This window comes from Equus przewalskii, chromosome 19 (assembly GCF_037783145.1).
Source record: "Equus przewalskii isolate Varuska chromosome 19, EquPr2, whole genome shotgun sequence".
NCBI classification, from domain to species: domain Eukaryota; kingdom Metazoa; phylum Chordata; class Mammalia; order Perissodactyla; family Equidae; genus Equus; species Equus przewalskii.
Genome location: NC_091849.1, coordinates 43,109,603 through 43,137,086, shown reverse-complemented (window position 1 = coordinate 43,137,086; position 27,484 = coordinate 43,109,603). Strand labels below are relative to the sequence as shown.

Sequence of the window (27,484 nt, the reverse complement as noted above, 5' to 3'; positions counted from 1 at the left end):
TCAAACTTTTTATAATCCAATTTAATCCATCACATTATTCGTTCAACTTGATTTCAAATTACGTTTTAAAAAGGATCTCTTTACTTTAGAATAGTCTTAGATGTACAGAAAAATTGCAGATAAAACAAAGAGTTCCCATACTCTCCACACCCAGGTTCCTCCATAATAGACATCTTAATTAGTCTGGACACTTGTCACAGTTAATGAACTAATATTGACACATTATTATTAACTAAAGTCTATAGTGGATTCAGATTTCCTTAGTTCTTACTAACGTCCTTTTTCTGTGCCAGGATCCCATTCAGGACACCACGTTACATGTAGTCACCATTTCTCTTCAGGCTCCTCTTGGCCGTGACAGTTCCCATTTCCTTGTTTTTGATGACATTGACAGTTTTGAGGAGTACTGGTCAGATATTCTGTAGAATTTCCCTCAGTTAGGATTTGTCTCATGCTTTTCTCATGATTTGGCTCGAGTTAGGAGTTTGTAGAGATAAAAGGCCATTTTCATCACATCGTATCGAGGGTACACACTATCTACACGACTTATCACGCTCGATGCTGACCTTGATCACGGGGCTGAGGTAGCGTTTGTCAACTTTTTCCACCATCAAGTGATTCTTCCCCCCCACTTTCCGCAGTGTCCTCTTTGGAAGGAAGTCACTATACAGAGCTTACACTTAAGGGGCGGGGGAGCTATGATCCCCCTCCCTGAGAATAAAGCATCTGCATAATTATTTGGAATTCTCCTGCATGCGAGATTTGTCTCTTCTCCTCCATTTATTTATTTAATCATTTATTTATATGAGTATAAACTAGTGGAAATTTATTTTAAACCTTGGGTTATAATCCAAAACTACTTTGTTTATTTTGTTTCTCAAATTCTTCCATCTTTGGCCACTGGAAGTTCTTTCAGTCGGCTCCTGGAGGGTTTTTTGAGCACTGTCTTACTTTCTGACACTATAAGTTACCCTGGGCTCCTCGTGTATATTTCCTGCCCCAGATCTAGAAGCAGCCTTTTCTCCCAGGAGCCCTGGTTTCACTGAAGGGAGAATGGTATTAGAAACCAAGATCTGAGCACCAAGTGTGCTTGTCGCTACTGGGGTGTGGTTGCTTATAGACTGTCCCAGCTGACAGAGAAAGGAAATATACATGCATTTACTAACCCATGTGTATATACATATCTGTAAGTATTTCTCATGTAACCATCTGTATCTATATTAAGCTAAACGTGGGTTCATACTGATGTCCCTAACTCTTCCATTACCACATGGATCATTCTAGCCTTCTCGCCTTACTTGTCTGTAATTTTTCACTCCAACAGTGAGAAACCCAGCTCCCACCATATACCATCCACTTACTGAATTGCTGAGTTCCAGGATACACATACGTTATTTCAGATTGTTAACCTATATTTCCATGGGAAACAACTTCATCAACTAGAGGACCGTGCTATGTGCAGCTCCCTTTGTCTTTAGTCGTACAGATTCCACTCATTTCCGGAGTTACTGAGCATCTTTCCTCCCATCCCCTTCAATGGGTGATTTTCTGCTTTTGTAATACAGTTGGATTCTTTGTCACATTCTGCATTCTATCCTGTGGTCTTCCAGCGTCCTAAATGACTTTTAAAAATGTACATACGTTAAGGTTCGGTCTTCATGCTGTAAAGTTCGATGGGTTTGGACAATCGCGGTATCATGTATCCCCCATCATAGTATCACACAAAATAGTTTTGCCACCCTAAAAAATTTCCTGTGGCTCACCTGTTCAACCTTCCTTCCACCCCAAACTACTGACAGCCACTGATGTGTTTACCATCTCTATAGTTTTGCCTTTTCCAAGATGTCACGTAAATGGAATCATATAGTATGCAGTCTTTCCAGACAGGCTTCTTTCACTTAGCAATATGCATTTAAGATTCACCCATGTCTTTGTGTGGCTTGATAGCTCATTTCTTTTTATTGCTAAATAGTATAAAATTGTGTGGATGTACCACAGTTTGTTTCTCTATTCGTCTATTAAATGACGTCTTGGTTACTTTGGCAATTATATTTTTGGCAATTCTGAATAAATTGCTGCTATAAATATTCATGTGCTGGTTTTTGTGTGGACATAAGTTTTGAAATCAGTTGAGTAAATACCTAGGAGTACAATTGTTGGATCATATGGTAAGACTATGTTTAGTTTTTGTAAGAAACTGCCAAACTTTTCCATAGGGGCTGTACCATTTTGCCTTCCCACCAGCAATGAATGAGAGTTCCTCTTGCCCCATATCCCCACCAGTAATTGATATTTTCAATTCGGGGGGGGGGGGGGGCGGGCGCGGATTTTAGCCATTCTAATAGGTATGCAGTGGTTTCTCTTTGTTTTAATTTTCATTTCCCTAATGACAAATGATTATGAGCATCTTTCATATGTTTATTTACCGCCTGAATATTTTCTTTGATGAGCTGTCTGTTTAAACCCATTTTTAAATTGGGTTGTTTGGATTGTTTCAAAAAATCAAGTCCACCTCTGAGAGGGGAGGGTCAAACATAAGTGAGGACCGTCAGCATTTAGGTAAGATTCCCAGGAACTATTTGTGGAATAACATTCCATGGAGACCTGGAATCCCAGAGCTAAAAGAGACCTCAGAGTCCTTTTACCGGAGAAGAAAACGGAGTTTTGAGAGGGGAAGTGGTGAAGTGGCAGGGATATTTACTGCTCGCCACATCCCCACATGCTCCCCCACACTTCCCAGTTGCCTCGCCAGTAGGACCAGTTCTGGTCAATAGCCTGTGAGTGGAGATGCTGTATGTCATTTCTGAGCCAAAGCATTTAAAAGCCAGTGCGTAGCCCTCCTGCTCTTTTCTGTCCCTGTAGGCACCGTCACGGAAGCCATGTGTGGGAATATGATGTGTCTAACATCCAGGGTCCCTCTGTGGGGCAGAGCCCCTGCCCATCTGCCTCCGTCATATTGTGTGAGCTAGAAATATACCTCCATGGTGTGAATACACTGAGAGTTCAGGGTCTATTTGTTATTGCAGCAGAGCAGGGCCTATCCTGACGCATACAGCCAGTCATCGGATCACGCCTTTGGCATAACGCTTACATCATTAGAGTCCCCCAAACCTGGTGGTGTGCTGGCCCAGGAAAAAGTTGCTTAAAGGAGAGAGAGAATTTAAATGAACCTATGTCTACTGAAACCTACCGTGTGCCCGGCCCCAAGTAGGCACTGCCCCTTCATTATCTCATGTCTGTCCGGGGAGGAGGTCCAGCTCTCTCCTGAACTGTCTGCTCTTGCCACTCACTGGGCCTTATCTGCCCAGATGACATGTAGGGGTTGACAAATAATTGGAGCTAACTTTCCCAGAAATAGATTAATCCTTATGGGATACTAAAGGCAAATCTCTCCACCCAAGTCAAGCCCTCGAAAGTCCCTATAAACCCCATGTCTCCCAAAAGTTTTACCTAAGAGGAAGCGGGTCTCAGAAGCTCTGTTCTATCTTCTGCTGCATCTTTTCTTCAAACTCAGTTAGCATCCTTGACTTTTCTAGAGGAAGAAGACATTCCCATCCCCATTGTCCAGAAGACGTGCACCCACCAGCATTTAACAGGCCTCTGCTCCAGCCTGGCCCAGCCTAAAGCAATTCCCCCTGGTTTGGGCCTCTGATAGCCTGCCACGGGCTAGTCTCCAAGTCTCCCAATCACAGTATCAGGGGCCTGATGCAGCCCTCAGGGAAGGGAGGGAGGCCTTCTCCATGTGAAGTGAAACGATGCTCACAGGGCTCAAAATCAAGACCTTGACCTCATTAGCACAATGTTCTGGTCAGCTGATTTGGGGAAATGTGGTGATGTTAATTATGTGCTGATTTATTTAATCCTTGTTCTTGTGAAATGCATGCATTTGCCTTCCCCTCCTCTCTGCAGGGGCTGTAAACTCCTGGGGGCACGGCAGGGGGTGGAGCAGGAGGGGGAAGGACCCACCCAGACCTAGATTCACTTCCTGGCTTCTGTGACCCTGGGTAACCTTCCTGAGCCTGGAATTGTGTAAGGATTACGCTCTTGGCACTGTGCCTGGCACGTAGGAAGCTCGGTAAATTATAACCATTATTATCATACGGTTAATTATTATTTTATGCTATCACGGAGGGAGGAATTTCCATTGCTCCATCCTGATTCTTGAAAGGCAGTAGAGTGTAGGCCGCTGTTGTCAATAGAACTTTCCATGATGGTTGAAATATTCGGTGTCCGCTCTGTCCAGTATGGTAGCCACTAGCCGTATATGACTGAGCCCTTGAAAGGTGGCAGGTGCAACTGAGGAACTGAATTTTTAATTGTATTTCTTTTAATTATTTCATAGTTGAATAGTCCATGAGTTTAGTGGCTGCTGTATTGGGCAGCACAGGTGTAGAGTAAGAATGCTGTCTCTGGGGTAGACCATCTGGGTTCCCACCCTCCTTCCTAGCTGTACGATCTTGGGCCAGTTACTCAACCACTGTGGGCCTCAGCTTCCTCATCTGTAAAATGGGGATATTGTAGTACGGACTTCCTAGGGAGAGTGTAAGGATTAAATGTGCACTCTATGTAAAGTGCCCCATTTTAGAAGAGTTTAAGGAACGTTAGCTATTAATACTGCTCTCTTTAGCGCCGGTGCCTGGCCTGCAATCCATGAGCATGACTATGTCTCCCATCTCGAGGGCCCTGTCTGCTCCTGCTCTGAATTTCTCTTCAACCTCAGCCCAGGGTGGAGAAAACCAGCATCTGTTGACCGGGCGTGAAGGAGACTCAGAATGTCTCGAGGACAAGGACGGGCAACACCCACGGTGACAGTCCAGGCTGCCCCTCTCCCCTGGCGGTGGTGTGAGCTGTTGCCCTTCTCCAAAGGGGTGGGCTGTGGAAGGCAAGCTCATCCTCTGGCCCCAGTGCATTTGGGGCATGGCAGCCTGAAAGAGGGGGTTCGGATGGGCTCAGGGGCCAGGGCTTTCTCCATTTCAATCTCCCAGCCACGGATCCTTAGGAGCCAAACTGTGTCCACTCTACCCTGTTTCCAGACGTTTCCAAATGTTTCCAACCATGGAGACGATCCGATCCACCTGCAGAACTTGGCCAAGAAGCCAGAGGAGGCCAGAAGCCAGGCGGGCTCTCCCGGAAAGCGGCGGGCTTCCAAGAAGCGGCAGATCTGGCTCCAATGCCGGGGCCTTGGAGCCGGTCTTCGGAATTCCCCATTCCTCCTCACCCTGATGGGGAACCGCATTCCTCCATTTCAGGGAATGGGTGCGAGCCTGTGTCCTTTCCTCTTCTTCCTCCACAGGGGTGCAAGGGCCACGTGGGGATTTCCGGAATCCAGGACTTCTTGGTGCCCCCAGAGACACAACTTCAAATTCCCCCAAAGAATTAATCAGCATCAGGAGCGAAGGATCCTCTAAGGATCTCACTGTCCCTGCCTTCATGATGGCTCCTTCCTCACCTGTGCTGGAATCAGTAGAAAATGGAAGGGTTTGCAGGCAGGGCCAAAGTCTCCTCTGAGAGGTGGCCTGAGAGAACACCTCCTTCTCCCAGCCAGAGTTCCCTCTTCCCCCAGTGCCTGGGGCTCCTACTTCTGCAGCCAGGAGCAACCCACCCTTCAGAGCCACAGAAGAATGCCACAGTCTCATGAAGCACAGTCTCCAAAGACAGGGCATGGGGCAGAGACCATCTTTGCTCCACTTTTCCCGATTTCAGGGTAAGAGACAGCAGGAGGCACCAAGGTTAGACTCTAGGAAGGACTTCCTAGTGTGAGAAATATGAGATAGAGTGTTGTAGGAGCCAGTTATATTCAACCCTCTGATCTGGCTGATGAGAGAGGGCTCTGATAGATAGAGCAGGATGGTGAGAAATCTGGGATTTAAAATGCACAGGATACATGGCTGATACGATGTCTCAGTTAGCTGGATTTGGAGTCAGACAGACTTAGTTTTAAATCCCAGCTGGGCCACTGACTGGCTGTATGACGTCGGGTTAATCGTTTAATGATGCTTCTATTCAGTTTCCTCATCTGTAAAATGGGGATAAAGAGATTCATAGCCCAGGTTATACTGAGGAGTGAAGGAGGCCTGTAGGTGAACGGCCCCAGCCCAGGGCCTGGCACATCCTGGAGAACTGAGAGGTGGCCGAGTCTGAGCCGGCTGGGGGTTTAGGGTACAGGGGGAGGGGAGACCTGCAGGAAGGTAGGCTGCGGCTGCAGAGCTCAGTTCCCAGTGGGAAAGATGGATCAGCACCACCGGAGACGGCCTGGGGCCTGCCGCAGACCAAGGAACGGGCCCTACTCCCTGTTCCCCAGCCCCCCTCATACACCCCACTTCAAGGCAATCGTAGGGGGACAGGAGAGCACTGGCACCCTCTCCCTGGAGATCTCTGCTCTTCCGGCAGGCCCCCTCCCCTCTTGATCTGAGGACCCTCATTTGCTAACCCCAAGAGCCCTTCATGGGGCCCCCCAGAGAGAACTGGTTTCCCCCAGACAGTCTTACTCCTTCCTTGCAAGACCCTCAGGGGCCCCAAGAAAGACCCCAGGCGGGGGCCAGCCTGCCAGGGCTGCTTCAGACCAGTGCTGGTGAGCACTGGGGTGGGGAGGCTGCTGGTGATTTGGGGGGCCAGCTGGTGGGTACGTTTGCCGGGGACCCACTTCCCACCAGACTCAAGTGCAAATTGAAAGCCCCTCTGGACCTTGAGGTGGGACAGGGAGGAAGCTGGCTTTGCTCGGCTAGACTGTGGCATTGGCTGGCCCTAGGCTGAGCGGCCTTCAGAGTCCCCTCCCCCACGCCCCGGGCAGGGGTGAGAAGGACTTTGTGGCCACTGGGCTGTAAACAGCCTCATAAAGTCAGCTCAGGCCAGACTCCCCACTGCCAAGGAGGAAAACCCAGAGATAGTGAGGGCTTGGGAGGCCCGGAGCTAGAGGACCCAGTGGGTGTCTTGAACTCAATTTTAGGCCTGTTGGATGGAGAAGAACAAAGCTCTTGCCGTGAGTTAAGACACAGCCCCCCACTCCCTTGAACTGGGGCTTCCCTGGGAACAAGGCTGTGTTCCGCCAACAGATTGGCCTGGGAGGTAGGGGTAGGGGGTGGTCTCAGTTTGCTTTGACTTACTCCCACCATCTGAACAAGACCACAATGTCTCCAGAAGGGAGAAATCTCTAACTTGTGGCCTCCAGAATCTGACAGTGATTCATTGCCAATGAGGGCAACACAGGGGGGCATTTTTAACTTTCCTGAAAAGTTATGGACTCCTGGAAGGCTCTCTTGGTCTTCCCCCGTATCTCTTTCTTCCCCTTACCTCTGCCAGTCCTTCCAGGGAAGACAGTGAGGGGCTGGGGTGGCCCCAGGGTCGGGCCAGGGATGTGTCTGGGGTGTAGAGAGCTGCCCGACTCCAGGCCCCTCTGTTCCCTCTCCCCCCTGCCCCTCACCCCCAAGCCAGCCCCTCTGGCCTCTCTGCAGCCCTACCTTGCCCAGAGCAACCCCAGCTGGGCACCCCGCTCCCTCCCTCCCTCCCTCCATTGCCCACAGAGGAGCGCACCCAGCTGCCCACTGCCAGGTACAGAGGATAAAAATATCCAGTGGAAAAACACGTGGCTCCAGGTCAAACATTAACCTGCTGGACCTGGCCTGCTGGCCACGGTGTTCCCTCCCAGGCTACCTGGGCACCAACATGCAGCTGGTGGCAGTGTCCTCTCCCTCTAACCATCACTGTGACCCTCAGACATTTACCCACAGGCTTCCCATAGGAAGCACCCACCTGAGGCCCAAGGGCGCAGGACCGGCCAGCCCGTTCAGACTGGTGGCTGCAGCGACAATCCTCCTTCCACCCAGCCGTGGGGCTTCCCTGGAGCTCTCTGGGTTTCCAGGTCAGCCGGCTCTGCCTCTGCTCAGAACAGCACCTCTGACTCTCTGGGGGAGGAGCTCCTGGGTTCCTCAGGTTTCCCATCAGTCTGCTGCAAAGTCAAGCTCACTTAGAATCCGGAAGGAAGCACAACAGGCAAAGGGAAGGGAGTGAGGAGAGAAGAGTCCAACCAGCGCTGGCACACACCCTTCAGCATGCTGGGAGGCCACCTGGAGGAGGTGTTGGGGTTGGGGGGTAGGCAGGTGAGAAGTTCCAGCCCTGTGCCTTGCATGTCCAGCTCTGATGTTATCTGGGGGTGGGGAGACCAGAGGGACAGGTGTGTCCTCCGTGGGCCCAGAGGACTCTGCCCACACACCTCAGGCGCACTGTAGTGTTACCTGGCATGTCCTACTCAGCCACTTGAGGCTTGGTGAGGCCATAGCCTGACCCCAGCCCTCACTCCTCACACCTCTGGGGTCCCATGCCCAGTGGTTCTAGAAAATGCCTACGTGGCAGCCTGGAGCCAGGGCCAAACATCCCATTTTCTGTCAAGGAAGCTTGACTGTGCACAATGAAAGAGAGGAGAGCACAACTGCCCCATCGTTCTGGCCGGCTGGAGTCCGATGGGCCCCAGTTGGAGCCCAAAAGGGATTAGGGGGCCCTGGGACCAGGGAAGCCCTCCCAGCCACTTAGATGTCCATGCAGCATTGCAGCGGTGTGGGGAGAGTGTGTAAATATTAACTTTTAAGGGGAAGCAGAGGGTGAGTGGAGATCAGCAAGGGCCCTAAGGGGCAATAAGGCTCCCCTGGGCACAGGAATTCCTACCCAGGACGGTCCACTGGCCTCCTGGAGCTGTTTCCCACCAGGGCGGCTGTCACTGTGCCAGGTCCGGGCTCTGGAGACAGTGGCCAAAGGCCTGGCCCTGCCACTGACCCAACCAGGCCACACAGGAGGCCCCGGGGGCTTTGGAAGCCTCGGTTTAGAGCCAAGTTCTGCCACTTAAGTAGCCACGAGGTCTTGTAAGAGTTACTAGCCTCTCCGAGCCTCAGTTACCTCACCTATACAATGGGGACAACTATGCCCCGCTCTCAAGGTGTTCCAAAGATTAAGCTAGCTGATCTCTCTCTGTAGTGCCCGGCACAGAGAAGGTATTCTATGGATGGTTGCTCTGGTTAGTTTTTCTCTCCGTTCCAGGCCTCAGTTTCCTCATCTGTAAAATGGGAACAATCATGCCCAGCTCACAGGACTACACGAGCCGATCTTCATATTGTTGCACATGAACACTGGTCCATAACTATCAGCACGATTGTTATTTGTCCTCTGCTGCGTCTCTGTTTTCTCATCTGGATTTGGTCATCTCCAAGGACCTCAGCTGGAGCTGTAGAGCACTTGCCACCTGCTCCCTGAACGCAAGCATGCATCCTGCTCTTTCCCCTCCTGCGGGGCCAGAACCGCATTGCATCGCTCCCCTCTTCATGCTGACACTGGCTTGGCTCACAGAGCCATTACCTAGGGAATTGAACAAAGACTGAGGGGAGAGGCAGATCGTAGGAGAGCGAGAGGCCCCCCGCTCTAGAGAGAGAAGCAGGCAGAGGTGTTAGCCCATGCCCTGACCTCAGTCGAGACACAAAAGCAGTGATGCGAGGAGGTGGGTGTGAGGTGGGGGTCAGGATTAATTTCCCCCAGCTAAGCAGCAGCAGTGGGGGGAAGGAGGATGTTTGCATCTGGATGCCATCTGGACGAGGGCAAACACTGAGGGGCCACTCGAGGAAATGCCTGAGCAGCGAATCAGATCCTGCGGAGAAAGTGCGAGCCCTAGAACCACACTGCATGTCTGAGGGAGAGGAATGTATCTGGGGAGCGCTGCTCGTGGCGGGGAGACCAGGCTGGGGAAGGAGGCCAAGGGCAAGAGGAAGGGACCACGCCCGGGAGCCTCTGCGGGGGCCTCCCTAGGCTGGTGGCCCCCAGCAGACACAGACGCTGGACCTGTGGGCTGGGGGCCATAAAGGCAGGGTCCCCAAACATACAGAAGGTCTACATTGCCTCAGAATTCTGGGTCTCTTGTTAGACCCCAGGGCCCAAGGTGCTGCTGTCCTTCAGATCAGTGACTTTGTCCACCCCACGCACAGATATAGCACCTGCTGTGTGCATAGCCCAGGTGTGGGAAGCCTAGACTCGCACAGGTGTACAGCAACATGGAGCTTTGGGTTCTGACAGACTCAGGCTCAAGTCCCCTCTCTCCTTAACTGGGTTTCACAAAACTGAACTCTCTTGGCCAAGCCTCCATTTTCTCATTTGTAAAAGAGAATTGCAGCTTCGTAGGCCTCCCTGAGTGTGGCTGTGCTAACCCTAGTGGTAATCCAGAGCAGGGCGTGGGGTCTGGGGGACCCTCAATCCTCCAGCCTGGGGACTGTATGCCCCCTTTTGGCTGCCCCCTGCTGATGCAACGAGGCAGGTGCCACCCCAGCCCTGTCCAAGGGAGGTGCGCCATATGCAACCCCGAGGGAAGCTCAGGAAACAGCCTCCCTGCAAGTCAGCCGATGGCTGCAGGCCCTGGACACATCGGCCTTCTCCCTTTGCTCCCCCTCTAAATCAGGCCAGGCAGGCACCACAAGTACATGTGCATGCATGCACGTGTGTGTATTTGCGTGTGTATGTGTGGGTGTATTTGTGCAAGTTTTTGCACCTGTGGATGTGCACATATGCTTGTATGTTTGCTCACCAATGTTTTGTGTGTCTTGTTTATTTGTGCATGTTTTGTGGGTTGTGTGCAAATGTTTGTGTTTTAACATTTGAAAAATAGGTGCATGTGTTTGTGCGACTATATGTTTGTAAGCATGTGTTATGCAAATGTGGGTTGTATGTTTACATGTGTATGTGTATGTATCTACATATTTGTGTGTGTGTATTTCATTCGTTTCTTCGTTTTTTAGGTGAAGAAGATTGACCCTGAGCTAACATCTGTTGCCAATCCTCCTCTTTTTGCTTCAGGAAGATTGTCGCTGAGCTAACATCTGTGCCAATCTTCCTCTATTTTGCATGTGGGACACCACCACAGCATGGCTTGATGAGTGGTTTGAGGTCTGCACCCAGATGCAAACCCACAAATGCCAGGGCTCCAAAGTGGAGCGCACGAACTTAACCACTACGCCACTGGACCAGCCTCCTGTGTGTGTGTTTTTGTCTGTACAATATGTGTATATGTTGTGTGCATCTGTGTCTGTGTGAATATATAATATACATGGGTTTGTGTTTGTAAATAAGGTATGTATGTGTTTTTATAACGTGTTTCTGTGTTAAAATGCTCGTGAATGTAATGCATGTGTGTATAATGAGGATGCCTGTGTACTATGTGTGTGGATGTGTATATGAAATTCAACTGTGTCTGTAAGCATGTGTACATAATATATCCATGTGGAAACATGTGTGCATAATTAGCATATGTGAAATGTATACGTTTGCAGATTTGCGTGGGTAACGTGTGGTATGTGTGTCTGTGCCCGTAGGAGGCAGCCTAGCAGGTTAGGAACAGCCTTGCACTTGCAGCCAGAGGAGGGGGTTCAAACCCCAGGCTCCTAACAGTGAGGCCTTGAGGCCCTTATTTGGCCTCTCTGAGCCTCTGTAGGCCCGGCTGTGACGGCACCGGCTGTGTTCCCTGCCCTGCCTCCCACCAGTAAGGCCTGGGGTGGAGGAACTGGTGGACAAGTAGGCAGCCCAGGGCAGGACCGTCCTGGCAAGCACTGGGAGGTCTGTGGGTCCAGCCCTGCTTCCAGGACTGCAAAGGAGCAGGACATAGGGCCTGCCCTCACCCAGCTTACAGTCCGGCTGTGGAGACAGAAAGCAGTGAGAGGGCAAGGAAGGGCCTGGAGGAGATTGGCATGCAGATGGGCTCCCAGGGGCCTGAAGGGGCCAGGTGGGTGCAGACCCTGCAGTGGTAAGAGCCTGGGTTCAAATCCTGCCTCTGCCACTTATTTGCTCTGGGACTGTGGACAAGTCACTCAACCTCTCTGTACCTCAATTTCTTCACCTGTAAAATGAGATCGTCATAGGGTACACCGCAGAGGGCTATTGTGAGGACTAAATGAGTTACTACATGGAAAGTACTTACAGTGCCTGGAACCTAGAAAAGTGCTCAACAGATGTTAGTTATTGTTGTTATTATAAAGTGAGCAGCCACTGAACTAGTTCTAAGTACATAGAAAATTAAGTGAACAGCAAACACTATCATCAATTCCAAGGAGAATAAAATGTTGTGCAAAGGAAAAACAATCACAATCTACTAAATGGCTCAACCCTGGCTGTCAATGCTTTTACAAGGTCGTGTTCTATTCCCATCTAACCAGAATGACATGCGGATTACAGCAGGGGAGGGCCGGAAGGCTGTGCATATGAGTTGTTGCCAGAGGCTCCAGAAGAATCTGTCACGGCAGGTGAACTGGCCGTTCTGCTGAGTGAGACTGCTGTGTGTAAGGAACCCTAGGGAGCTGAGTGATTCCTCGTGCATGAACAACTTTGATAAAGATTTTTAAAAATCCATTTAAATGCATCAAATATATCTTCTACCTGGACTCTAAGTGTTGAACGGGCTGATGTTGTTTATCTGTCTTAGCAGAGGGTCTCCAGGAACCAGGTGTGTGGGGAGTGGGGCCTCTCCTCACCCCGCCCCAACTGAAATGACTTTAAGGGAGAGCAAGGGGGTGCCAGGCAGCTTGGCTCCGGTTTTTCCAGAGCTGACTATAGCCCAGCGTCACTTTGATGCCATGCAACCCCTGCCCTCCCTCTGTACACGCTGTTTAGTCATCAATCTAAATGCATGGGTAGAAAGAAACATAATATTCACAAAAACTTATATGCTCTGAGGTGTAACACTGTTCTAAGCCTTTTACGTGTTTTAACCCATTGAATCCTCACACCTATCCTTACAACAATCTGTTTGGATTTCCGTTTTAAAGAAAAGGAAATGAGGCACAGAGAGGTTAAGTAACAAGCCCATAGTAGAGCCAGGATTTGAATTTAGGAAGTCTGACCCTGGAGTCCATGCTCTCAACAACTGATTATTCGAGAAGGCCCGAAGAAGCAGGGTGGGGAAAGAGATGGAACACCCGGCCCAGTGCCTTGGGAGCAGCTGGCAGCCAGGCCACGCTGGGTGACCTTGATGGACATGGCAGGGAGAGGCTGGGTTCCCACAGGGGGCAGGGAGTATCAGGCACGGCAGCCCTGCCAAGGCCCTAGCAACGGAGTCCTGTTTGGGCAGCCCGTGCGGGGCCAGGTGGGTGGTAGGACAAGGAGGAGCCAGAGCTGAGAGGCCTTCAGATGCCAAGCTGCTGACTTCAGCCCCAAATGAGTCCAGAAACCCACGCCTGGTCCCCTCAGCCCTCCCCAACGGTGTGCCTGCATGTCTGCACGTTGGACACTCAGTCACTCCACAAACACCCACCGACTGCTCAAGGTGTGGTTGAAAATGAGTTCAGGATCGAGAATGCTGGGGGTTGAATCCTGTCACCTCCTAGTTTGTGTGACCTTGGACGAGTCAATCAACTGCTCTGTGCCTCAGTTTCCTCCCTATACGTGAAGATCGTAATAGCATTGATCTCAGAATTGTCGTGAGGATTAAATGAGTTAAACCTGTGAAGTGCTCAGTGCCATGCCTAGACTATCATATGTGCTCAATTAATCTAGCTACTGTTTTATCCCTTGACCTTTGGGGATGTTAATAATAACGGTGTTACACTTGAGCTTCACTCAATCCCTAGGAATGGTAATAAGATAAGCAAGAGTTTGCCTCTTGGCCTCATGGGATTTTCAGTCTATTAAGGGGAGCTTGAACAGATAAATAACTACTAAACTAAGGCATAAACGAGTTAGCTATGCCTGAAAGTGGACACCTAACCATCTCTGGAAAGTCCTGGAAAACTAGCCCATGGGCAGAGGGCTCAGAGCTCAGAGGCGACATTCCTCCTCCTCCTGCTTCAGTCGGGAGAGCAAAGCAGACGGGCTACAGAAGGGTTGGGGTGTCAGAACGGGGCTCAATTGGCCATGGCAGGAGGCACCCTGGAGGCACAGGTGGCAGCTCCTCCAAGGTCGGTGAACAAGGCTCAGAAGAATCCAGGCCCATGGGCACAGCCACACGGGCTATACTTTGGCTTCTTCTGTTCTCCTTCAGGCTAAGTCCAGACGTTCTCGAATCCAGCTGCCTTAAGATCCCTTGCCCACCACATGGCCATGGAGCCTTTCTGGCCCTCAAGGCGATGTTTTCTCCTGGATATGAATGATGTGGCTTCTGACTGTGGTTGGCTTCCTGTGGTCCAGCTTCTCGGCAGGAAGGGTATGCTGATGGCACTGACGGGCATGTGCCTGGTGTGGGTGGCAGGCCCGTTTCTCCTCCCTAATGAGTATTTGGAAGTCTAGTGTCTTCCTCAGGCTGTGATCACCCTGGGCACTGTGGAGAAGGAGGGCCAGGACCAGACAGTGCCCCTGGCCCCCTGCCAGATGTACCAATAGACCCTCACCAGCGGCCCGAGGGAGAGATGGAGGCAGCTGTCCTCTACCCCACTTTCACTCCGTTGTTCAGTCTATGAATGCTTCTTGGGCATCTACTTGGTACCAGACACCATCCTTGACCGTCAAATGAGGCTTTGAGAGGTTAGTAAGAGAGCTAGAAAGATGCAGAGCGGGGACTAGATGCCAAGCTGTCTGACTCCAGAGCGCTGTCATCGATTACCAGCCCTTATTCATCTTCCCTCTGAGATTCCAATGAGAGCAACGATCATGAGAGCATTCGTTGTGCACTTCCTATGTGCCAGCCATTACTCAGAGAGCTCTACCCGTCTCAGCTCCTTCCATCCTCACAGCACAGAGATGAAGAACTTGCCCCAGGTCACACAGCTAGTGCAGAAGAGCTGGACTTGGAACCCAGGATGTCTGGCTCCAGAGCTTCTCATGCTCCCACCACTCCCAGACAGATGCCGACACCTCGACACAGGGAAACGCTCTGCGGCTCTAGATGCGCTGCTGTGGAATGTTAACAGACCTCCCAGAGAGATTACGAAGTGAAAAAGCCAAGCAGCAGAACAGTGGAGTGAGGAGGCCGCCGTTCATACGAGGGAAACTAATAATGTAGACCTGGCTGACCTTGGAGGCTGAGGGCTCTGGGGCTGAGGGTGGCAGGCCCAGGTGTGTGTGGTGGCAAGACCTAAGAGTAGGTGTGACCTCTGAGCTTTAGCAGGGCCACAGGACAGAGGGGCTTTGTCCTTGGGTGTCACTGGCTTATTGGCAGATCTGGGGCTCATGATATCTGCCCGGAAAAGACATCTGGGGAGACATTGTGGAGAGGACTCACAGGTGTCTGAGGCAGCCTTCAGTCAGGCACTGGCAGGACCGAACCCTGGACTCAGGATCAGGGGAAAAGGGACATGCTAGGTGAGACGAGACTCGTTCAGACCTCTAGGAGGCTGGGATTAGACGGCTCCAGGGTCCACTTAAGATGCTTGGTAAAACTACAGCTTCCCAGGACCCAGCCCTGAAACCCTGTTTTATAGGAGGTCTGGCAATGAGGCCCTGGAATCTATAGTTTTGTTTGACTTAAAAATTATTTCCATATGTTTTTGAAAAGGTGAAAAGAACAGAGAAAGGAAGGAAGGGAGGAAAGAAGGAAGGATGGATGAAAGGAAGGAAAGAAGGAAGGAAGGAAGAAGGGAGGGAGGAAGGGAGGGGGAACAGGAGGGAGAGAGGGAGGATCAACCAGTGCTGAAGAGAAGACAGTGACAAGCAAGTCTGCCTCCCGTGCTCCTGCCTGGGCCTGTCCCCAGGGCCAGTGGTGGCTGGCTACTTGCCTTCTTTCTGGAGATGTTCTAGGCACACACAGCACCGTATTGATGATAGAGAGCTGCCTCATTCTTTTTTCACAGCTTTGTTTTAAAGAAGATGTAGTTTTAAAAAGCTTTTCAGCAAATTTTGATAAATAGCTAGTTTGGGGAAAGACTAGCTTAGGGAACTTCTTTGGAGCTGGCAGCTCTAGATTCAAATCTTGGTTCTGACCTTTAGAGTCTGTGACCTTGGACAGGATCCATGACCTCTCCAAGCTCCAAGCTTTAGCTTTCCTACACATCAAAGGGGGGTCATAATGGTAGGGCTTTAATGAAGATTAGAATAATTTATGGCCAGTGCCTGGTGAGTCCCAGGAGATAATAAGAATGGGGGGAAGAGACATTTGCACACAGACACGGGAATGGGAACAGTCACAAAGAATGTTTCAGCAAATGTGGCGGGTTCTGAGGTGGGCAGCCTGCAGGATGAGTCCTGTCATGCTTGGCTGGCATAAGAATCCAGGGAAGAACTAGGTAGAAAAGTGAGCTCCCCATCTCTGCCTGCAGTCCACAAGCAGCGCGGAGGACCACGAGGGGTGATGGCCCCATGAGTTGCCTTTCCAGCTCTGGCCAATGACTAAACGCTGAGAGCGAGCTTTCCCGGAAGAACGGACAAGTCTGGCATGTGCTCTGCTTTGGAGGGTAATCCATTGTTGGTCTGGATGGCAGGTGTCACTAAGTCAGGGCTGGCAGGGCCAGAGTTGCTGGGAACCACAGCCATGGGGAGACTGGGTCAACTGTCACAGGAGCTTCCATCAGGTCCAGTGCTCAGCTGTCCCTTGGCCTGGTGGCTCTACAGACTGGGAATTTTGGGGCACCCTGTCCACCCTCGGGCACACACAGGAGCTAAACAAATCTTTGTGGAATTTACCTTTTGGATCACAAAAGTAATTGGAAAAAAATAATTCCATGGAATTCAGACAAAAAGCCAGGGGAAGGGTTGAATCAGGAGTAGGTTTGAATCCCAGTTCTGCAATTTCCTAGAGGTGTACATTTAGGTGCATAATGTAATTTCCCCAAGCCTCAGTTTCCTTGTTTGTACAACAGGGCCTTCCCTCAGGATTTAGCCATATAACGTTTGTAAAGCAACCAGCATAGGGCTTGCTACACAACAATAATAGTCCAAATTCATCATTTTTCCCTTTCAGAATAGCCAGTTGTTGGAATTCAATTGATTATATTTGCAAATGAATTTGATATTCACTGCTTTGGAGTGGTTCTCACAGAAGTTGGGAGAGCTTTTTCAAGGAGATGTTTTGGTAGGAGGTGAGTCCTGAATTAGTGTCAAAAAGGAAAATGGCCTCTAATTCAACAAGTTTTTACTGAGCACCTATCATGTGACAGGCATAGTCTTAGGCCCCAGGGATGAAACAGTGTACAAGGCAGACCAAAATCCCTGCCCTTGTAGAGAATATTCTAGTGACTTGTCCCAGGACTAAAGCTCCCAGCCTGGGAAGGGGACTTTTCGAGACTCAACAAGCCCCTTTCCTGGTCTTCCTCTACTGAGAGGGTCAGGCCAGGCTGCTTCCCCAACCACAAAAAAATTGCCTGGCTAGTACCATAGGGACATTTGCTGACCCTTGTAGGCACTCACTCGGGGTGTGACCTACAAGACTTACATGGAATGTGGGGCTGACTCTGCCTAGAAAGTGGCTCTAGGTAACGGCAGAGCACACACCCCATTCTAGTCTCTGTCCAGGCCCAGAATGGCTCCCTCCAGATGGCTATCCCAGCATCCCTTGGCTTTCTCTGGGTAAGTAATGAGGTGGATGGGGAAGGACGGACCCTGCTTCCCACAGACCCAGCCTGTTTGGTGGCTCTGTCTCTTGAGCCCCTTCGCTACATCTTCTCCTTCCTTAGACCGGGGTTCCCTGAGGGCAGGAATGTGTCTCCCCTCAGACCGGGTCTCCACTCACACTGGGTCTCCCCTCAGACAGAGGACTCTTCCCCTCTCCTCCTCTTCCAGACTCTAGCCTCTGGGGAGAAGGGCTGTCCCTCCCAATTTCTGAGGCAATGCTCCACAAATTAAAAACTGGCTTGACCCAAACACAGCTCTTCTGCTGCCAGGCCAGGACTCTGTCCCCTACACTGGACTTCCTCCCAATTTGCCCCACAGTCGGCTCTGCCCTGTCTGTTCACTAAGCCATCAGGAGACCTGGCTGCCAGGCAGCTGCTCTCCAATCTCAGGAAAAGGGCAGTCAAAGGCCTGATACTCTATATCTCGCCCCTCCCTGGGAGCTATTAGGCAAGTGAGGCGTTTACTTTTCTGAAGCCCTTGCTGTTTAGCTACAGGATTAGTTCTAGTCCATTTACTCACTAAGTCCGCTGGCCAAGCACTGAGACCAGAAAAGCACATCTCCCTTGCATAATAAATGTTTAATAACGACGGTTGGGATTGACCAGAAAATGCCCCGGCTGGCAGTGCTGAAGCCACCTCAGCTCCAGGGAACGATTACAGTTCAGATCCATTGCCCCCACCTACCTACTCCACCAGCGTCCAGGCTCTGGGAGCACCAGGCAGCCTTCCCACCTTCCTCCTTCTGCCACCTGCCCACCCTGTGACAGCAGAGCTGGCAAAGGGAAGCCCTCCCCAGGTGCTCCAAGGTCCTCTGCTGGGTTTTGGTTTGGGTCCTGCCTCCTCGTTTAGCCTGGGGTGTTCCTAAGGGCCGTGTCTCCCCTCAGACTGGGGCTCCCAGAGGGCTGAGCCATGTTCTCCCCTCAGACTTAGGCTCCCTGAAGGCAGGACTGTGTCTCCTTCCCACCCCCAACACCATCCAAGCCTGGGATCTCCCTTCCTTGGGTCTTCCCACGCAGCCCAGCACAGAGCTGGTCCCACCTGAGGCTGCCATGTGCCCAGGCTCCAGGCTCGTTTGCAAACAAAGAGCAGATCTGTGTGAGCGCTGGCAGATGTTAAAGATAACCCCGCTTAGCCCTTTAGGAATTAGTCTAAAATATACAATTGTATTTCAGGAGCCTAACGGGTGTTTCTGAAACCTTGGGGGCCCAAGACAGTTATAACATATGTCCATTTTAGACTTTGGAAAATAGGGCGCTATAATTGGAAAAGTTAGCGAAACGCTAAGTACAGGGAGCCGGTCTCTTTACATCTCAAATACCAGGTATTTAGGTGGCTTTCTTGGAACCTGGCATTAGGGACACGTGTGAATGGGCCAGGCTCATTTCTGAGGAGTGAGTGGGAGCAGTCAGTGAGGATGCTCATGCAGGGTGGGCAGCGCCATCTCTGTGCCCCAATGCTACTGCCCCTGCTGCCTGGACACAGACCCCAGACTCATCTCCCTTCTCCTTCCTCTTCTCTTCTGACCTAGGCTTTCCTGGGCTCTCCCAGGAGCACTTGGTAGACTCAGGGTTGGTGCTTGTGCCCTAGAGCATGCCAAGGCCTGGCCTTTTCTCCAGGGTGGAATATGGGACTCCTACTGTTTGTCAGAGTGTGGTGGCTATGCCCTTGGGTGCTGGTGCCAGAATGTCTGAGTTCAAGTCCTCCCATGCCCACTCAGGCAAGTTACCTAACCTCTCTGGGCCTTGATTTCCTCATCTATAAAACGGGATGAAAGTTATAACACTTACCTCCCAGGGTTGTTGAGATGATTAAAGCAATAACTTACATAAAGCATTTCGCACAGTGCCTGGCACATAATAAGAACTCAATAATGCTAGCTACTATAATTATATTTTAAAAGGGTTAAAAATATTTCCAAAGCATGCTTTCATTAGACCTAGGCTCTCTACTGACCTGCCCTCCCTGGAGAGCCCTCTCTAGTCTCTCTCCTTGACCTCCTGCTCTGTTCCAGATGAGTTACGTTTTGTTCACAATTCATTCATTCATTCATTTGTTCCTCTAATACTTATTCATGCGGGCACTGGAGAGTCCATTATCGACATAGGTAGCCTTTGCCTGCCAAATACTGCCCCCAAATTCTTCTCTAAGAGACATGGCACTCCAGCAGCTTTATGAGGAAGCAGGAGCGGTCCATGGAATCTGTCCCCATCCCCGGAGCTACAAAGTCAAGCATGAAGCCAAGCAATAACCACCTGGCAGGGGCTGAGGGAGGGACATGGTGCTCTGGAGGGAAGGGTGGCCACCCTGACGTATTTCCAGAGCATCAGCAACTTCCCGTGTAGTGTTTCAGTTTCAAACGGTGAGGAAGACCCATTTGGCATTTTGGTATAGAAGAAGGCACAGCGGATGTAGAGTTTTTCAGACAGTGCAAAGGGCCCTGGGCCGTCCCCATGTGTTTCAGTTACATAGTGCTGCATAAGAAGCTATCCCAAAAGTTAGTGGCTTAAGAAAACAGTTATTTGTTCGATCTCTATTCTGCAGTTTGGACAGGGTGTGGCAGGGACAGTTCGTGTCTGCTCCATGCCTCTGACTGCAGGATCCACTTCTAGGATGGCTTTGCTCTAATGCTGGCAAGTTGGTGCAGGGTTAGCTGGCACTGAGGGTGGGGCCTTCATTCTCCACCATGTGGCCTCTGCTGATGGCTGTGTTGGGCTTCTCAAGATTGGCAGCTGGGTTTGGAGAAGGAGCATCCCAAGAGCCAGTGCTCTAAGAGGACAAGCCCCACTGTGCAAGTGCTTGCCAAGTCCCTGCTTGCATCACATTTGCTAATGTCCCATTGGACAAAGCAAGTCACATGGCCGAGTCCAGAGTCATTGTGAGTGGAGACCATACAAGGGTGTGAATATTGGGAGGGATGATCTACTGGGGACCACCAAAGTAAGAGTCCACCAAAATAAGGGGTCCCCAGGCTCATCAGTGAGCAGACACATCCATGTAGGCCCAGATGGGGCCATTCCACTGAGAGACAACAACAGGGAGTATATGGGTTCCACTGCCAGGACAAAGAAACCCCCAAATACAGAGGCTTAAACAAGATAGAAGTTGATCTCACTCACATATAAACATCCAAATAGGTGATCCACAGATGATGTGGTGGCTTAATGGTGTCAGGTATCCAGCTTCCTTCAATCTTGTTGCTCTGCCTTCCTCAACGTGCAGCTTTTATCATGTAGTCCAAAATGACTGCTCCAGCTCCTGCCACTGTGTTTGCATTCCAGCCAGTGGGAAAGGGAAAGATGAAAGGGAGTGCTCCCTCCTTGCCATGCCATTGGCCAGGACCTAGTCACAAGCTACATCTAACTGCAAGGAAGCAAGAAAATGTAGTCCTTCATGGAGAGCTTTGTACCCAACTAAAACTTCTATTATCTTAGAGGAGGAGAAGAGATATAAAGGAACAATTGGTGGTCTCAGCCGCAAGATGACAGATGACCAGTCCCAGGATATTCTGTCTGCCAACCTTGTGAGTTAGGAGGGAACATATTCCTGACATCAGGAGCAGACATTTTAAAAACAATGCTGAACTGTGGCTCATGATATAAGGAGAAGGGTGACCCCTGGGTGACAGTCATCCTGGCCTTTGCACAATCAGGATCTACCCAACTTCCTAGGGAACCAGCAGAGAGGAGCACCATTTCCTACTGGTCCGCTGCCCATGGGCAGCTCCTGAGCACCTGCAAGGCGTGGCAGAGGTGGGTGCACTGAGAGACCACCAACAGTTCCAAAGAGGAGGCCATGAACGTCCTCTGCAGCCCAAAGCACTCGGCGTACGCTGGCTCCCAGGGGTCGGGATGGAGCTCTGAACTGCAGGGGCTGAGGTCACGCATTGGATCCCACAGGTAAATCTGAATCCCTGGCTGCAAAGAGCGCCTCTTTTGCCACTACCCCCTCTTGCTATTCCACCGCTGGGAACAGAGCGGGTAGCTCAGTGCAAAGCCACCTGGCTGCCGATGAAAGTCTGATCTAATAGTTGCCTTCTCTCCCTGCCCACAGGGGCTTCTCCTGCCTCAACACCAATGTGCGCTAGACATGTGTCTCTCACCAGGCCTGGAGCCCTCGCGGTCTACTTTGTAGTATGCCACCTCCCAGGTCTTACCCCCCCCCCCCAATGGAAGGCTCTGCGCTTCACAGCCACAGCAGTGAGCACTCTGTCATCCACAGGGTCTGGGGAGGGCAGGAGAGGAGCCTCAGCTTCTTATAAGAATGATGGCACATTTCTACAAAGAGAGGTTCAGATAGAGGAACTCCTTCCCTGGGGGCTTGGAAGCAACAGTGTGTACATAGTTAGCCCAGAATCAGAACAAGATAAACAGTCAAATAAGAGCAGACATGGGATGCAACTCGAGGACGAATCCCACAGTGTGAGCAGCAAATTGGGGCCCCTGAAAACTCCTAGAAGTTGATTAATTCAGAAGAAGGGGCCAGACAGGAGAGGGCACGCGCAGAGAACCTCCTGGCTAGAGAGGTCCCTGTTGAAGATTGTCTAGTCCAAGTAACATGCCAGGTTGGGAGGGAGAAGTGGTTTCTCAGAAACGCTGATTAGGAAGCCAGTCAAAGCGCCCCAGGCTTTCAGGACAAAGGAGAAGCCATTTAGTGAGACATCATCCTCACTCCACCTGCAGCCTCTCTCAACACAGCGCTGTTCTGTGCGGCATTCACATCTGTAATAATCAAAGCATGACCAGGATAGACAGATGTGGACAGCACACAGAGAAGGAAGGGAGCAAAAAGAAACACGTTCAGCCTCACAAATGATCAAAGAAGAGCAAATGCAAACAAGTTAGTATTTACACCCATTACACTCCTTTTAAATATTTTTAGCAAAGTCCAATGCCGGGATATCAGGATGGTCTGTTCACCTGCCCTTATGGCCCCGCCTCCTCCTGCCTGACTGCACCCCCATCACAGGTGATTGGACCCTGACTTATAGGGTTCCAATCCATTGGCTGACCTGAGCCAATCGGATTCTCCCTTTTCAGAATTTGAACTTAGAGACACAGAAATGATAGGCCATTGCTGGTGGATCTGGGGCCTCTGTGTTCTCAGGGAGACTGGTATAGTGGTCCTGAGTAGTGTTTGAAGTGAAGTAGGCCAGTGAGGTGGGATCTGGTCTCACCAGTTGCTGACTGCGTCTTTGTACAAGCGACTTCGTCTTTCCATGCCTCGGTTTCTTCATCTGTAAAACGGGCATAATTATAATTCTTACCCCAGAGGGTGGTTGTAAAAATTAAGATAATCAATACAGGCCATTGATCAGTGCCTGGGACCAAGTAAGCCCTCAGAACATGTGAGCAGTTAGTTATAAAATGATATGTGCTCAGAGCTGATGGTTCTGCTAGGCCAAAAAAAAAGAAAAAAAAAAAAAATCCAGGGCAAGAGAGAGAGATGGAGCAGGGAAAGCAGAGAAGCTGGAACAAGGCGGCCCCTGGGAGCTGGAGGCAGCTGTCTGAGCTCATGTTGGCTCCCAGCTCCAGTTTCCCTGAAGCCTGACTGTACTTGGCTCCCAGTGTGGGATGTATCCTTACATTAAACTGCCTTCATTTACTTTTGGAAAGCAGTTTGGCAAGCCACATCAAACGGCACAAAAACAGCCTTGCCCGCTGACCTGGGCACTTATCTTACAGAAATAATTAATGAGAAGGAAAAAGCCACATGCACAGAGATGTCCAAGGCAGCTGTATTTATAATAATGGGAAACTGGAAGCCATCAAATGCCCAATGTTCAGGAAATAGAAAAGTCCCTTGGATGGAATATTATGCAGCCATTAAGAATGACAAATATGAAGACCACGTAGCAACATAAAATTGTTTATGAAAGAACAAGTGAAAAAGAGCAGAACACAAAATTGTAGCAGACTCTGATTACACTGGGTAAAAAATAAAAAAGTAAATGTATATGGACAGAGCTGGCTGAGATTGCCGAAAATGACAGAAACAAACTTATTCTGGGGCTATCTAGAGGGAATGGCTCTCTGAAGGGAGGGGTCTTCTTCCCAGTCACCCCCAAGGCACCCCAGCCCCGGGAAGAAGGGTGGATGCCCTTCAAACTCCCGGTCCCCACACGCTGCTCCTTGCCAGCCCCGACCCGCCTCTCTGGGGAGAGGATGCTCAGGGCTCGGGCTGCCGCTATTTTTAGCCAGGGCTCTTGCAGTCCAGTGTTCTAGGGTAAAAATAGCCGGGGTGGAGGGCACAGCACTAACTTTGCTGCTTTCTGCGCCCCCCCCCCCCTCCCCTGGACCAGGCGCCTCCTGGTCTTGGAGCCACAGCTTTCCACTGCATCACTCTGGCTCCTTCCCATCTCTTGAGGCCTCAGTGGCCAGGGAGGAATGTTCTGGTCTCGTACATCTTGGAGCCTTGGAGCTCACAGAGGCCAAATGTTCCATTTTATGGATAAGGAAACTGAGACCCAGATAGGAGAAGGCACATACCGGGAAGTAGTTGGCCAAAGTCTCCCCATCCTCACCCACACCCCTCCTTTCCTGCCTTGACCCCCTCACTGCTCTCACTTATAGGAGGGTAGAAGATCCCCGTGGTAGCCGCAGAGCTTCAGCAGGGGGTGGTGGGGAGCCCTGGACTAGGAATCATGAGATGTGCATTCAACTCCTGACTGTACGGTTTGCTGGCTGTGGGGTTGAGGGTGGGTCACTTTCCACCCTGGATTGCAATTTCTATGTCTGCAAAGTGAAGGAGTTGGACAAGAGCAGCTCCAATGGCTTTTTGAATTCTGTGAGCTGCATCCTCCATCCCAGGCTAGAGGCCAGACCTGCCAGCTTTTTCCTCCTTGATCTACCATCTTCCCAGGACCCGCCAGGTGCTGTGACTTCTCAGTTACCCAGGTAGACAGCACACCTCAGGGATTATCTGCGTCTGTCACTGCCTCTCAGGCGAGATTCCCTAGCTCCAGGCACATGGTTGAGCCGCCTCCATCTGTTGGGGTACCTTCTGAAGGAATGCGCACTAATTGTAACACCAGCTGAAGCCAAATCTACTAGGGAAGGAAGTCTGCCAGCAAAACCAAATCCTCCAAGTGCAGTTTAAGGCAAAATACGTGAGACTTGAAGATAGCCGACAGCTAGAAGCTTGGTACTCCCTGCCACTCCTACAGGGCATGGAGAGTTATCCTGGCACAAAAGTACCTAAATGTACCCACCACCTCAGAGACCATCCCAACGTGATGTGCCTTCCAGGTGGCCCTCAATTCTGCTTCCCTCCTGGACCTCGCCCCTGCCCAAAGCGCATGTCACACGCTGCCTGGGCTTGCGATTTCAGTCCGCAGGTCTTATCTCCTGACTAGATCATGTAAGCCCCTGCACATCACCCAGCTCACGGTTCACGTGGGAAGGGCTTAAAGTGAATAGCCCCAAGTGAGAAACCACAATGCCTGGAGCCAGGAGACAAGCTGAGCCAAGCAAGCAAGTCATGTCACCCCAGGCCCAACCTGCTGGCTCTTCTGGGGTGTGCGTGTTAACGTGTGTGTGTTTGTGCGTGTGCACACGTGCATGCCTGCATGTGTGTGTGTATGTGCACGTGCTTGCCTGCATGTGTATCGGGGGGGTGCCACAGGAGAGTCTCATGACTATTCTAAGTGTCCCTGGCATGGGGGCCCAAACTCGCAGGAGTTTGTGATGATGGTAAGGATTGCCCCTGAACTCTCCAATATTTCAAATATTTACCTGGAAATCTTACCGGTTCCCTCATTCAGTTGCAGCCTCTAACTCAAATGTCACATCTCTGCCCTTAGCTGGCACTTTATCGGGACAGTAACACTGGAAACGCTGATCACCTCAGGAACAGACATCCCTCATTAATAAAATGGGAAAATGAATCAGGGCTTAATAAACGTGGCATATTCGATAGACAAAACACGGACACAGATTCAGAAGTCCTGGGGCTGAGGGAGGTAGAAGCCTCAGGTCAAGGACTCTGGAGGATTCTGAGTCAGAACTCAGGGGTCTTGAGAGCCTAGGCGGCTGGAGAGAGGTCTGTGTGTTGCAGGGAGACCTCAGACCACACATGAGACACCCTTCACTGTCTGAAAGGTGGGTGGAGGCCTGTGGGAAGCTCCTGTGGGACCAGCCTGATATCCTTGTGTCCCTCAGCCTGGCATGCAAAGGAGGAAGAGAAATGGACAGGGATGTCCACATCCAGCCTGTGTGTCTGCCTCATGTCACCTGTGGGCAGGGCCACAAGGGTACATCTGGGATCCACATAGCACTGAGCTTAAACTCAGCAAGTCACCTGGCAGGCCCCCATGGCATAGCCCTGGGACTTCTGAGCCCTTTCTGAAGGGCAGATGTCCCCCAAACATGTATCCACTGTGTGCAGGTTGAAAGGGTGGTCTAGTTCATTATGGTTTGGAAGAAAGAGCCTGGAAGCTCAGGTGTTAATCTGGCCCGTCTTTATTAAGCTCTGTTTCCAGTGTTCTTTGCCTTAGTTTCCCTGCCTGTAAAATGTGAATTGCAGATAGGCTCTGGATTTCTTCCTAGTCCCACTTGCTAACTGACCTTGGGCAAGTCTCTTGACCTCTTTGAACCTCAGTTTCTCTGCCTGTAAAATGGGGACGCGCATCCCTCCCTGCCTTCCTCCCTAGGCTAGGCGAGGATCAAATTGTAGAGCGTCTGCAAAGTGCTTTGAAAACCAGAGGCTTCTCATGACCACAGGTGCGTTATTGTGACCAAAGACAGCCGGGCACCCCACCGGGACGGGGCCCTGGGGCCATGGGGGAAGGTGCTCTGCCTTTAGCCCCCCACTGATTTGTTGGGGAGATGAAAATGACCAGCACCCATTCTGAGATGGAGGGTGAGCAAGGTCCCTAAGACCTGAAGGGGTTCAGTGGCTGGGAGGGACCACAGGGGCTAATCCTGGAGGCTCCCCGGAGAAGGTAAGTCACCTTGAGGAAACGAAATCTTTTAAAGTCAGCCCTGAGGGTCACACAGAGGGTGTGGATCTGCTCCTGGCCCACACCATACCCCTAGAAGCCCCTTTACTGGGCTTTTTAGTTACAATCATCTTATTTGATCTAGAAAACTGTCCAGTTAGTTATTATATATGCCCACGGACAGAGAGGTCCTGCAGCCAAGAAGGCACAGAGGTGGGTCTCAAATGTGGGGCTCAAGAAGCCAAGCATGGCTCCCCTGCATCCCCAGAGGTCTGCCACCCTCCCCTTTCTCTCCCGTCCCTCCCCCACTCCATACCTGTATGAAACACAAATGCAGATGGCTCCTTTTATGTCTCCAGGGATCAAAGGGTTGGCTTTGGAAGAAAGACGTGCTGCTTGAAAGCCAACCAGTGCCCGGTCTGCACAAAAGGCCTTTCTGGTTTCCCTCCCACAGCTCAGGCATGGAGCCCCTCTGGCCGGCCAGCGGTGGGTGCCCACACCTGACTGGCTCCAGGCCTCCCCTCCTCCTCCATAATACAGTGGAGCCAGGCGCCCAGTGTTCCCTTGAAGCACGTTCTCTTTGCCTTTGTTGGGTAATTTGTCTATGGAACGTGTTGTTCCTGCTGGGCCGGGCACTGTCATGTCTCAGAATAATGGGAGAGAGAGAAAGACAAAGAGAGATATAGAATGACAGAGAGACAGACAATGCGTGGGATGGAGAAGCACTCAGAGACAGGAGGAAGAGAAACAGGTGGAGAGAGCAAGAGAGGAAGGCCAGACAGTGGAAAACTAAGAGACACGCAGAGGAGATACAGAAAGGAAAAAATGGAGATCGCCTGAGAAGGAGAATGAAGCAGGGAGAGAGGAGCAAGGCAAAGACAAGAAGGGGAAGGAGAGGTTGAGGAGGCAGAAAAAGAGATGGATTTTTTAAAAGCCCAGAAACGGAGGGGAAAGAGCAAAGTGGAAAAGAGAGAGAAACAACTGTAGAGACGTAGAGATGGGCCAGCAGGGCAGGAGAGGGCACCCCCAGCTTGGGGTGGGGGCCTTGGGCAG

General features: G+C 50.9%; 1 long non-coding RNA gene across 1 annotated transcript; it reads right to left on the bottom strand.

The window, feature by feature from the left end:
• On the bottom strand, positions 1-26,998 carry LOC139077342 (uncharacterized). Its single transcript, XR_011529769.1, has 4 exons — positions 26,748-26,998; positions 22,670-22,729; positions 7,750-22,214; positions 1-6,016 (listed from the first exon to the last, which is right to left on the bottom strand). It is a non-coding gene; the product is annotated as an uncharacterized lncRNA (long non-coding RNA).
• Positions 26,999-27,484: the final 486 nt, after the last annotated feature.